General features: G+C 40.6%; 1 long non-coding RNA gene across 2 annotated transcripts in view; it reads right to left on the reverse strand.

Moving 5' to 3' along the window:
* Nucleotides 1-2,438: 2,438 nt before the first annotated feature.
* The window catches only part of LOC148107358 (uncharacterized), a 40,988-nt gene continuing 29,535 nt past the window's right edge, over nt 2,439-13,891 (reverse strand). For both annotated transcript variants that reach the window (XR_015722500.1, XR_015722501.1), the window contains exons 2-4: nt 13,180-13,289; nt 12,733-12,886; nt 2,439-2,534 (exon numbers count right to left, since the gene is read on the reverse strand). This is a non-coding gene — a long non-coding RNA (uncharacterized LOC148107358). The remainder of the gene's footprint in view (nt 2,535-12,732; nt 12,887-13,179; nt 13,290-13,891) is intronic.

The following is a 13,891-nucleotide window of genomic DNA, read 5'->3' on the forward strand; positions in this document are numbered from 1 at the left end:
CAAGAAAACTAAAAAACACTAACTCAAAAAGTATCTGTACCCCGCTGTTCATTTCAGCATTATCTACAATAGCCAAGATCTGGAAGCAACATAAGTGTTCATTGATGAATGAATGGATAAAGAAAATGTGGTATGTATGTATGTGTATATATACATACAGCATGGATGGACCTTGAGTGCATTATACTAAGTGAAATAAGTCAGATAGACAAAGACAAATACTGTGATCTCACTTATATGTAGTATCTAATAATAAAATGAACTCATAGATACAGAGAACACATTGGTGATTGCCAGAGGCAGGGTGAGGGGTGAGTGAAATGGGTGTCTGTGGTCAAAAGGTACAAATGTCTATTTATAAGATAAGTAAGTCGTGGGTATGTGATGTTCAGCATAGTAACTATAGTTAACAATACTGTGTAGTACATTTGAAAGTTGCTAAGAGAGTAGATCTTAAAAATGCTTATTATAAGAAAAAAATTATAATTATGTGTGGTGATAGATATTAACTAGATTTATTGTGGTAGTTATTTCCCTCTCTCTCTCTCTCTCTCTCTCTCTATATATATATATATATATATATAAAACCATTATTTTGTATACCTAAAACTAATGCAATGTTATATGTCAATTATACCTCAATCAAAATAAAAAGAATTTCAGAAAGGGCACATAAAGTGCCCTCCAAAAATTCGAAACACAGATTCCGAAGATAGACTTTGATATACCACATATCATCTGGAAGAGCGTAGACATGCTATTATAATGTTAGGGTGGGGTTTGATATTTTTAAAAGAAATCATGATTCCACAGAGTATTGATCAAAAGCTTCATTCCCTTAACTTACCAAAGAAGTTATTTCATAAGAATTATTTTAGTGTCGACTTACTTTGCTCACTCAGAAATAGAAATTCTTGAAAGGTACTATTTTAATTGAAGACAAAGAATATTATCTTTGAAGTTAAAGTCGAATTTTAAAAATAAACATGTAAAGTAAAAATGCATGTAGACCTAAAAGACTGTTGTCCCAATTGGAAATAGACTTTCTGTATACCTAGGACCTAGAAATATCTTTTCTATGGATCAAAAGGAAAACCGTTAATGAGCCCAAGTAAATCCCAACATGCGAATACTGAGTAAAGCCCAATTTGACCATGAGTTTCTGAATATTGTCTCCAGGGAAAAATTTAGAGAAATTGCCCACCATCTGAATACATAAGACCAGGAAGATCATCAATGCAAGGCAAATAAATCAGCTATAATTTTTATAGAAACACTATACTAGGCATACTAGAAAAATACTGTAGAAACATATTATACTAGAAAATACTTTACGAGCATATCTATACCGATATAATAATAATTTTTTCTTCACCTGTCTCTTTAAATATATATAATTCCTATATAATTCACATTTACTTTGAAAACATAAAAATTAAGACACAAATTTAAGAACTAAACTTCTCCATATCAAAGTCTGCTTTTGAATAACTCAAAAGTCTTACAAATATGATTACATGTAGACATTTTTTAATGTGCACCCCTTGGTTTATTTCACTCTCTTTTCAAGTACCTAGTGTCCTACAATAACTAAATCCTTGAATTCAAGAGGGTGACTTTACTTTCCAAAAGTCTGGTGACTTGGTACTTCCTCTTCCTCAATCATAATGTAGCGAAAGTGAAAAGGAAACAAAGCTGACCTGAATATTCCTGCCACTGATGGCTCAGAACCCCCTCCCATGCTTCGATGTGGCTCTGGAGAGTAGGGGTGGGGAGAAATAAATCTGTTCCCCAGCATGTAATATGTTTCCCTTACCTCCTCTACTTCTGAAGCAGAGTGGTTAATGCGTCAGTTTGGAGTTTGGGTATAACTTTTTGTGTAAGATTTGACAGTAATTTTCATCTTTAAAAACAAGCAAGGAAAAGACAATATTTTGACCACTACTCGTAGGTTTGCTTTTCTTCTTTGGACTATATTTAAAAAAAAAAAAAAAGTAATGCTTCTCGGTTGTGGCTAAAAGTGCTCATTAACTTTATCATCAGAAAGCACTCATTAATTCCTAATTGGGCCAGGTGCTTCAATTAGAGATGGCACCATTAAATTTGGAGTTATAGAAAGCTTCTCATTGTACTCATAATGGAAAGATGCACGTGTCTGAGAGGGGTTTGGCTTCACATATTTGAAAGTATGTTCAATCCCAAGGGATTTGTTTTGTGTGAGTCTCTGGATAGCAAGATGTAAGATGAGAGGGGAGATGAGGGGGATGGTATATTCTCTTGCTTGCAAACAGACACTGGTGTCTATCTCTAAAATATAGATATGCACATATCTATATTCCCCTGAAATAAGTCCCTATAATGAAGGCATCTGCCCCAGAGAGGAGCATATTTAATTAGAATGGATTTATGTACGGCTTGGCTCACCAGGATAGCCTCAAGAGATGAACATCTTGTTACAGGAAAGCCCGAGAGGTGTAGCCGCCAATCTTCCTCCAGCGGACTCGGCCCAAGATGAGCACCAAGCACAGGTCGTTCTGCTTGTAATAAAGACACAGGGCCAGAGTCACTGGCTTCTGCTCGTTTTGCAAGAATGGCTTCTCAGAACCCAGATTCCCCTCCTTTCCCACATTAGGTAAACCTGCTTTTGTGTCAAAGCTGAAATTTCAAGAACCTACCCCTTGGCCTCTCGGCAGCTGTAATTAGCAGAAGGAAGGGCCTTACTTCTCCCCAAGTTCATACCATGAAGTATTCCTAAATATAAATCACCTAATCCTTTAAATGCAAATATTTCACTCTTTTCTCTATAACTGAGAAGGCATTCTTGATAATACCTCAACTAGGTCCTTTTTTTTTTTCACTAATTCCTCTAGAAACAGTAATTTTCTTTAAAACAAAGTTTTACCTTGTAGATTATCACATAAAAAGAAAAATGTAATGACTTTAAAAGGATGGTATTTTATATAATTTCCATTTTTAAAACTAAAATAATGGGTAAACATACTATTAAAATATTACATAATGGAATGTCAAAATAGCTTATGTTTGCACAGTTTCTTTCAGCTGACAAAAATCTGATGAATCTTTGCAACTCTTTGAGTACGGCAAGGAGGATATTATTATCACTCACACTACTCCAGCAAATCATATTGCTCTCTGTTGAGTTCAAAACTGTGAAACAGAGACTGCTGGACTAAATTGTAAGAATTTTAAGTCGAATTGCAGATTGTGTTAACTAAAATGTGATGGAAACTGCCATTTATACATGCATCTATCACCCCACAGCTCTCTGGTCTTTTTTATTGACTGCCTAGCAACTTCTAATCCAGAATGTATCTAATCATGCCATGTGAAAAGTAATAGCTTGGGGTCTTGGGTCACTCCTCTTGTCCAGCCTGTTATCCGTAACAACCCTTTGATAACTGACCACTTATCTGTCAAATATCATCAAAGAATTATCATCATATGATCAATTATTATCAAACTAACCTTTGATGAGTGAAACATTTCATTTTTTTAAAAGATTATATGTATTCATCTGCGAGAGAGGGAGAGAGAGAGCATGAGCAGAGGGAGTGGCAGAGGGAGAAGCAGACTCCCGTCTGAGCAGGGAGCCCGAGGCCGGGCTCCATCCGGGACTCCAGGATCATGACCTGAGCCAAGGCAGATGCTTAACTGACTGAGCCACCCAGGGGCCCCTAACTGAAACATTTCATATCAAAAAAGGTTTACCAAAATGATTCCTGTCTCGCACTGTGCACGTAAACTCAGCTACTCTGGTGATCGTTAGCAATTCCGGTGAGGGTGCAGAAAATTACTTTATCAGGAGACTCACCAAATAAACCACAGATTAGTTAGCAAAACTGAAACAGAAAAAAACAAAAACAAAAACAAAAAACTTTCCAGGGTTAAACAAAAAGACACAGGCAAAGAACACAGGCTGAAATAATAAATAGGCAGCTCAAGGTAAGGAGGTAGAAAGAGTAGCAAACGCCCTCCCAGGGTTCGTTATGCGTCTTGAGCTGCTGGTAGTAAAGTTAATTTTTAAATGCTTTGAGGTGATTAAGAAGCTGGGCATCACTCTAAATGTAAATAAGTCCCGTTTCATTTCCTCGAAGCTGACTCTGATTGGGGCAGTCACCAGCTACTTAGCCTGCTGATAAATTTAAGATCCATAGTCTAGTTCATAATTAACCCTGTCTTCTTATGAAGTCAAAGCTTAGCAAACTCATTTGTAAATACAAGCACACCCAGAGACCTCCTTCTCAACAGTTTCACTGGGGAAAAGTTGGTTTGTCACGGAAAGCCATATTAAGATCTGAAAGCCTTCTTGTGTTGATGATGGAGTGCTGACCAAATATTTGGTAGAAGGTGGTGTCATTTCCTTCAACCAACAAATCTGAAAAGTAATTGGAGAGATCATCCTAGCAATCGAATTTTGGTCCTCTTTTGATAACAAGATTCCTGTCCCTTCAACTTACAGGTTCTGGAAGGAGCCCAATGAATTATTTAGTTCCCACTCACTTGCTCTTTCTCCCTGCGTAGGCTCTATTCATTCCTCTATCTTATCGTAATAAGCCAGGTCACCGCTGAACTGAACTTAAATCACGACTGCTTGGCATTGCCTGCTTTACGGGCCTGGATGGCCTACTTTATATTGTTTGTACTTCACTGAAGTCGGTGTGCGGGTGTAAGATTGTATAACTGCTTTACCCCGGGGACCCTCATAAAAATGAGAGGGTTGGCTCATAAAACTGTCCCACTGTGCAAAACTGTAAATAGCTTCCTTAGAGGCAGGATGAATCCAAGGCTGCAAAAAGTACAAACCATCGGTGCCAGAGAACAGAACCGCCCCCTCTACAGTTTATGCCTCCACAATCCAGTGGGGTCCTGTTTGTCCTGGGAATTGCAATGCCAATTGTTTTATCCGTGTTTTGCAACTCAACACCATTTCCTCACTTGTACTTCCCTTCTGTTTCCTCTTTGCCACTGTTTGCAGACACAGGAAGAGGCCAGTGGGCTCACATGAGGACAAGGCCCCTGCTGGAGCACGGTCATGTTGACAGGCTAGGTGATGATCCGTCATCATCACTGTGTTTACATGAGGGATTAAATAAATAAACAGTTTCTGTACAGCTGCTGTTTTTACTCTCTGCTTTCAAGATTCAGAATGATGTTCCAGAATAGCTAGACTCTGAGCCTAGTATACTGAGCAGACATGAATGGGGGATTATTTAGATGCACACTGTCTGTAATTCTTCCACCACCAGCACCCTGGGACATACTAAATATCTACTTCAGTCAGAATAATTTCTTAGGAAGCACTGAGGTCTTAGTAGAATCGAAGGCAACTTCACAGGTAGAGATGTGGCAGCCGAGAAAGCTGGCTCTTCCTTTTATGGGTATAGTGAATCCGAGCTGCAAATTAATTGCAAGCATGCATTTCACCTTTCCTAAAGCAACTCTACCATGGAGGGAAGATACAAAACGGTAGTATAGCCTAGAGCAGTGGTTCTCAAAGTAGGGTCCCCATTAACATCATCTGGAAACTCATTAGAAATGCAAATGCTCGGACCTATGCATCAGAGATTTTAGGAGGGAAATCTGGAAATCTGTGTTTTTAAAAGCCCTTCAGGCGATTTTGATGCAGCTAAAGTTTGAGAACCACTGGCCTAGAAAGAGGGTAGCATATAGCAAAGCTGGGGTCTATCATCAAACCACTGTGTGCAAGCGCTGGCTCTGCTGACCTGGGATCAGTCATTTATATTCTTTTTTTTTTTTTAAGATTTTATTTATTTATTTGACAGAGATAGAGACAGCCAGCGAGAGAGGGAACACAAGCAGGGGGAGTGGGAGAGGAAGAAGCAGGCTCATAGTAGAGGAGCCTGACGTGGGGCTCGATCCCGTAACGCCGGGATCACGCCCTGAGCTGAAGGCAGACGCTCAACTGCTGTGCCACCCAGGCGCCCCCAGTCATTTATATTCTTTACACCTCAATTTCCACGTGCAAAACAGGCAGCAATAACTAAGCTGTCAGGACCATTTAGTGAATATATTTAGTCTACTGACAATATAGGGCCTGCTAATAGAAAATACTCAATAAATATTAGTTATCACTGTTTTTATTCTTTTGAAAACACTAGGACTGGAACAAAGTGTATGCTCAACAAATGAAATGAACAAATGAATCCATGAATGAACGACAGGATTATAGATGGTCAGTTTGTGTTGAGAAGGAAAATTCTAATGGAAATATATAACTAGACCTCTGCCTTTTAAAACACACGTTAGAAAAATAAATGGTGTCAAGAGCCCTCAAGAGCTCCTGGGCTCCACAGGGGCGCTAAGACTTCTACTCATGGGACCATCACAGCATCGCTTCATTGGATCCTAGTGGGCATCTGATCATGGGATCTTAGGGACCATCTAATCATGGCTTCAGAAAAACTGCATGGCCACACCCAATCCAGGTTGAAAGCTAGATCAGGTGAGGAAATGAAAGCTACTGGCTGGAAGTCTCTGTAAAAGCCAGCTGAATCCAATAACTCTGCTGCCTTCCCTTTGCTTTGGGAGAAAAATCTGCAGTGACTCGATAAATTGAGATGAGCTTTTTTTGTTGTTGTTCCCTAGAGATAAAGTCATGAATTAACATCCAGACCCAAATGGAGACTGTCATTCAAGCCAATAGTATATTTCCTGTGCTGGACACAACTACCAAATTCTAGAGGTTATGAGGAAGCAAAGAGGCAATTGCAGAAGACACAGGTAGATCTTTGAAGGAGTTCAGCTGGGCATTTCTTCATTTTTCTACCCAAAGCAGGTCTACTCAGACCGAAGAACAAAGAAAAGAGCTTATATAATTGGGAGGTAACAAAACTTCTTACAGGTCAAAAGCATTATACTCTGAAGGAAGATCAACAGGCTTGACCCAAGACTTTAAGGGAATAGAGTTGCCTGCTCTCTATAGTGTATTTGCAACAATGTCTTACAGCTATGACCTGTGACCACTCACCCACCCCTGCCCTGAGTCCAGTTTCTTCAAAGACAGCACCATAACTGCCACAATCTATTCTGATCAGACTTTCTTCATTAAAGATATGACTGTGAGTCAGGGTATAAATCACCTTCAAGCTGGAGTAATTGTATAACTCTAGAATCGACACAAGATGCGGTCTATCCAGAATGGTAGGTGTTTTATGGGGTTCCTCCCATCTGGTTACTGCCATCTTCCAGCCTCTGAAACTATTTGACCTGACAACTCTTCTCAGTGGAAGACATTTCTGATCTTCTCTCTCAAAAGTAATTTCTCTTCATCTGGCCCCGGTGAGCAATTTTTATCCCCCCCCCCCCATAACACCTTCCCACCATCCAGACCATTTTCCCATTAGAAAGTGAAGTCCAGCCGGAGCTTCTAATATCCGTAATGCTGAGGGAGTTTATGGTGCTCAGTAAATGGCTGGGGGGTTGTTTTTTTCCCAGAGCACAAACTGCTTCTACTGAAGGTAAACCCTTTCCTCTGTTCCTAAATCACTTCATTCTTACGTCCAACACCTTCCCCCCTACTTTCTGGTCTTTGCTATTTTTTTATCCAGAATCACTGGGTCTTCCTACATAGAAAGTCACCTCCTGCTTCCCCACAAAAACTATCAGATAGAAAAGAAAGTGCAGGGGCGCCTGGGTGGCACAGCAGTTAAGCGTCTGCCTTCGGCTCAGGGCGTGATCCCGGCGTTATGGGATCGAGCCCCACATCAGGCTCCTCTGCTATGAGCCTGCTTCTTCCTCTCCCACTCCCCCTGCTTGTGTTCCCTCTCTCGCTGGCTGTCTCTGTCTCTGTCAAATAAATAAATAAAATCTTAAAAAAAAAAAAAAGAAAGAAAAGAAAGTGCAATGAGAACCAAGAGGAGTGACAAGCTTCTCTTCTAATGGTATCATCTAATAACAAGAAAGCAGATTCTCTAAAGGCAAAATGAATAAATACATAAATAAGTCACAAGTATCCACGTTCAACTTATATATTCAGACTTCTGCGACAAAAGTCCATTATGAGCGCTCCTGACATAACATACCTGTGTTTGCCTTTGCTTTCCTTCTCCTTTTACAAATGACTACGGGCAACAGAAAGGAGATACTATTTACTGCCCTAAACTAGGAATCTAGCATGTGATAAATTCATTTCCCAAAGATCTTACTTATATTCAAAATGTAATCCACATATCTGGCAATGAAGAATCAATAATTTTATTCAAGCAATAGAGCTTTCTTACTGAAACCTTGCAGAAAGAAGCACACTGCAGCCTTCTCCCTTCTTCTCGTGGTCTCTGGAGTTATTACTTCACATCTCATTAGGTGCAGTCATAATTGAGAAATATAAAAGTTGCCCCAGTAAGGGAATGTTATCAGGTTAACCATAAGAACCCTCGTCTCTAAGAGAATAACATCCTCTGTGCCTTCTCTAATCATTGTCATTTACTGAAACACTACAAGCAGCAAAACAGTAATCCACGGCTGTGTAGACAGTGAATAAAAACACCAGCTCAGGAGTCAGAGATGTGTTCCAATCTTGGCTCCACTGGTTAGTATGTTGTTCTACCTCTCTGAGCCTTAGTTTTCTGAACCAGAAAATGGGAAAATAGCACTATTTCCCTCAAAGGGTTTTGTGAGGATTAAAGGGCACATTATGCATACTGCATAATTACTGACAACTAGCAAAAATTTATATGTAATCTACAAAGAACTTGCACTTACGCTGCCTCATTTGATCCTGATAGTATCAATACGAGGCAGGCAAGGCAAGTTTTATTGTCACCTCCGTTTTACAAATTAAAATGAAAATTGGATCAGATTGATGAACAGACCTGCAGCAGCTCATATAGCAGGTGGCGGAGCCAGCACTTAAATCCAGGGTTCCTGACTCCAAAATACATGCTCATTTTCACCACACTGTTTTATACTTTAGTGTTAATATCAATTTCTTTCATGACTCACATAAAGTTATTTTACTTGATTCTAACAGCAGTCACATGAAACAGGTGGGGCAGACACTGTATTTTGCAATTTGTCAAATGGGAAAACAAGTTCAGGCACCAAGGTTTTCTAGTGGTGGCAGGACAGCACGGAGTGTGCTCTTCACACTCGGTGTGCTCACCCCTGAAAGAAGAAGCAAACTCCTGCTTAAACCAAAACGGGATCTAGTTTTTCAATTACTGCTTTAAAACTTTCAGAAATTTACTACTTTCAATTTACAGAAGGCACTTCTAGCAAATCAAGTGCAGTTAACGTTTTAGAACTTTTTAAAGGGCAATTTATAATCAAAGGTGGGAAAGATAAACTATCTAATAAACATATGTCACCCGGGATTCCACTTAATCTCAGGCTCTCACTCTGCGGACTCTGGAGTTGAGGGCTGAGGTGGGGGGGCACACAGAGGGAGGGCAGGCAGCAGTGTCTGCTGCTCACCTGGCTCCTGGAGCCACCTGGGCTGGGGGAGCGTGGGCGGGGTGGGGGGGGAGGCCTCCCCAGCCCCTGGAGCTGGAGTTTTCCCAGGAGAGACCGCCTGCTCAGGTGTCTCCGGATAGCCATTTCCAGACGGTAGCAAGGCAATTGTTCACTGAATGCAGCCCAGGGAGAGGAGACGCTGTGGCGCTGCAAGAGCACTGGTAATTTTGTAACCAGCAAATGAAAGGGCAGAGAAGAATCACCAGGAAACCTTTCATTCCGAGGTATCTCTAATTTGTGCAATTATGTAAATGCATTATGCAGCTCTCCTTAGATTCCATACTGCGGGATAACCAATATTAAAACTGCCTGACAAGGCTCACTTGGTCAGTTTGCTATGTATTTAGTTGGAAGACAGAGGGGTCAGAGGAGAGAGCTTTATTCACTTCAAATATTTCATAGTTTTAGAATCTTTTATTTCTGTTCCATGTTTTAAGTCGTAGACTGAAGTGGAAGATTGAGACTTTAGTTCTGCACTACTATTCAGTTTTAAAAGTTTTATACAGACGGACAGTCCCTAAATAGAGGTATTTCTCTACAACAAGCAAGATCAAAGAAGGCAAGTGCATGATTTGACAATAATGGAGAAGAGGAGAGGATTGTATATGCACTGGGGGCAGGCTGGGGTTTGGGTGGTTTGTTAGTGCATGACCCAGCGAGAACCCTATCAACTAGGTCTTGTCCACTATGAAGATAAGATGTCAAATTGAAACGAAAGTATAGGATAGTAGCAGTCTTTGTAGTCATTTTGCAACAACAATTACTAGTTTTTAAAAATTTCTTGGCTTGAGGGGCACCTAGGTGGCTCGGTCGTTAAGCATCTGCCTTCGGCTCCGGGCGTGATCCCGGCGTTCTGGGATCGAGCCCCACGTCAGGCTCCTCCGCTGGGAGCCTGCTTCTTCCTCTCCCACTCCCCCTGCCTGTGTTCCCTCTCTCGCTGGCTGTCTCTATCTCTGTCAAATAAATAAATAAAATCTTTTAAAAACAATTTCTTGGCTTGAGATTCATTTTGTTTTGTGTTCCGGAAATGTTGGAAGTAGATTTGATGGTTGAATAAAGTAACATCTCACGTCTGGTAAAAAGAAACCCCTTTGTTTTATATACAATTTCTGAGCAGGTTTTCTGACTTCATTCCGTAATGTGTGAGCCTAAGTACAGTTGGAGTTCAGATAAGCCGGAAGTCGGGTGTGAGGAGGGAGAGCTCTCCATAGGCGGCAGGGACTGGGAGGTAGGGCTGGTGGTGATGGGCCCTGTGGTCAAGGTCTATGAGTGAATATAGTAAAAGACTGAGGTGGGATGTCAGATTGGGGCAATTTGGGGACTGGGCGGTGGAGAGAATTAAGAACCTCACAGTAGGTATGATAAATTTGTAATTATCAAATGCATTTGTGCCTCAAAACAACCCTAAAAAGTGCTTTTTTTTAAATCTCCATTTTATAAGTGAGGAAATAGGGTCAGAAAAGTAAGGGGTTTGCTCAAGGTCATGTGGTGACCATAGGGTAGAACAAGTCCTACCTACAAGGCCTAAGTCCAGTGCTCTTCTGGACGCTGATGAAGGCTGTTGCATAGAGTGAAATCAATATTCCAGGCTGTGTTGGACACAAGGTTGACACCCAATTCCCATTTTCCCCTTCTTTTTCCTATTAGATTATATTCCGTCGATGTGCTGGTTAGTCTGCATTTGTACCTCCAGAACTAGTCTCCTTCCTTTCTCACCCTATTCTCGGCATCACATGGCCTTCCTTACCCTTTGGCTTCCGTTTGGGGTCAGCCTTGGGAGGCCAGCAGCTGGCTTCCTCCCTTGTCCTGTCTGCTGGGCTCTCTACAACTACAACTCTCCTTATGTTTCAGAAACACTGTTCCCTCCCCCTGCACCCCAGGCTCAGGGGTGGCAATAGCTCCCAAAGTTGCTAGCCCCCAGGAGCTTTACTATTCTTTACTGGCCCCCTTAACCCTGACCCTTCTCAGTACTTTGCTGGTCTATTTAATTCTCTTGGAATCATGTATGTCATCTGATTCCTGTAGAGACTTCTGCCTTATCCCCATTTCCAAAGGGTAAGTCTAAGCCAGTCAACATATAACATTCCCTTAACCACTGTTCTTGGTCCAGGAATTGTCAAGAGACTCAAGCTGAGGCAATCAGTCTGAAGAGAATGATGCATATTGCATGTTTAAGGGAGACCACTCTGTGTCTGTCTGTTTCTCATTCTCTCTCTCTCTCTCTTTTATTAAATATGCAGTTTCCATTGCCAGGAGCTCCCTCAGACAGCACCATAATGAAGCTGATCCTGAGGGCAGAGTAGAAGGACAGAGTAAGCCTTGGGTTCCTCATGCCACTGCTTAACTACTGACGATGCCGCATCTTGAGCCAGTTCTACCTTTGGACTCCCAGTTATTTGACAAAATAAGTTTTCCTTTGTTTAAGTCCATTTAGGCCAAGTGTTTGTCATTTGTAGCCAAAAGCATTCCTGAACAGAGTAAGGGGGAAAAGAATGGAAACAAAGAGACACAGAGACTATCACATTTGTCCAAACCATAAAAAGAAAAACCAAAAGACCAAAAAAATTAAAAGAGAGAGAGAGAGTCTAAAGTAGGACAACTGGCAGTGACAATGGGAGTGAGGGAAAGAGACAAATGCTTAGTAGATACCTTTTCTGTATGTTGCATGTATGGTAAATACAGATCACCAAACCACTGATCCAGATAAAAGCCAAAACAATGGGTAGAAATCATCACATTGTCTAAATACCCAGATAACACATGCTGAAATTTGTTTCAGAGATCAAATGTGAACATGCTGTAAATAATATAAGGAATCATCTTTAAGATAGCTTTATGATTTCAGGCCATTCTAAAATGTTGTTTCAGTTTTGTCAGATACATTATTGTCAGAGGTGGAGACGTGTGGTCTTCTGTCAGTTCTAATTTATCACTGAATATCCTAATGGCACATGATGTTGGATGCATCATTTATATGTCATGTGTAATATGATCTTCTGTAAATAAATACCACATGTTTTACATCCTAAGTCCTCTAAGGGTGCATTCTAAAAAATAAAACCTGTGCTAAACGTTCTTAAAATTTTTGTTAAAGTGAAGAATTCTCTCATAAAGCAAATAATCACATTTCTGATATGTATGTTCAGATTTATAAAATCCTGTTTTCACCCACAAAACATCCTTAAAACAGAACATAGTTTTATAAACTCATTCTATAGAAATTGTATTATTCAGGGGCACCTGGGTGGTGCAGTCCTTAAGCGTCTGCCTTGGGCTCAGGGCGTGATCCTGGCGTTATGGGATCAAGCCTCACATCAGGCTCCTCCGCTGAGAGCCTGCTTCTTCCTCTTCCACTCCCCCTGCTTGTGTTCCCTCTCTTGCTGGCTGTCTCTCTCTGTCAAATAAATAAATAAAAATCTTTTTTAAAAAATTATATTATTCAATCAACAAAGATTTATTGTGATATCTTAAGATACTCTTTCAGGTACTCTAAAGGTCAAAAAGTCGTCAAATATACTTTTTCAACAGTAGTTAAAGGAATACAACAAATAAGCTTTACCAGAAACCAAAAATCATAAGTGAAAATATATTAGAAGATGTACAGGCATAAGATCGCTGGGAGTTCAAAGTAAGCAGAGATCATATAGGATCAAAATAGTCAAATATAGCAGATATGGATTGACTTACCCAACTCTTTCCAAATACCTCCTGGAACACCAAGCCAAAGTGACAATCTGCAATGCTCAGATTCCTTTGCAGCTGTGGATTCTGGATACGGTCTAGGTGCTTCCAAAGAGCTGCAACAACATGAGAAGTCTGTCCCATTGAGGAAGCAATCACAAATTCAGCTGGGTTATTCTTGCTAATGCAGTGGCATAAGTGTAGGCTTCTGGAGTAAATCAGGCTAACGTTCTCATGTCCTTTCCCAGGTATCATGGGTGCAAAGTGGCATGAGGCTTTGGCAATGAGATTTTCACTACATTCTTAAATCTCCTGACTGCTGTGGTTACCAGATTCTGTGCAGAATCCAAACCTGCTTTTCATACCGCCCCCCCCACCAGGGATTCTGTAAGCTATTTAATACATGCAAATACATCTCTCTGCTTAAACTAGCTAGAAGGAATCTAAGAGCCCTGTTACATAAAGTGAGGGAAGACTACAGAAAACAAGGAATTTGGTCTAAGCATTTGAAAGCTGGATAGGATCTGAATATTGAAAAAGAGAGAAGAGGAAATTCCAGGTGACAAGAGATAAAAAAAGAAATGGGGAGAAAAGACATGTGGAAAATAGAGTAGCCAATGACACTGGAGTAGAGAGTTCATTTTGAAAAGTTGCATTAAATAAGAGGGAAGGCGAGGTCAAGCTGAGATTACCCCTAGAGCTGTACCTGACAAACTAC

This window comes from Ursus americanus, chromosome 31 (assembly GCF_024610735.1).
Source record: "Ursus americanus isolate L20-20 chromosome 31, mUrsAme1.1.p, whole genome shotgun sequence".
Lineage (NCBI taxonomy): Eukaryota > Metazoa > Chordata > Mammalia > Carnivora > Ursidae > Ursus > Ursus americanus.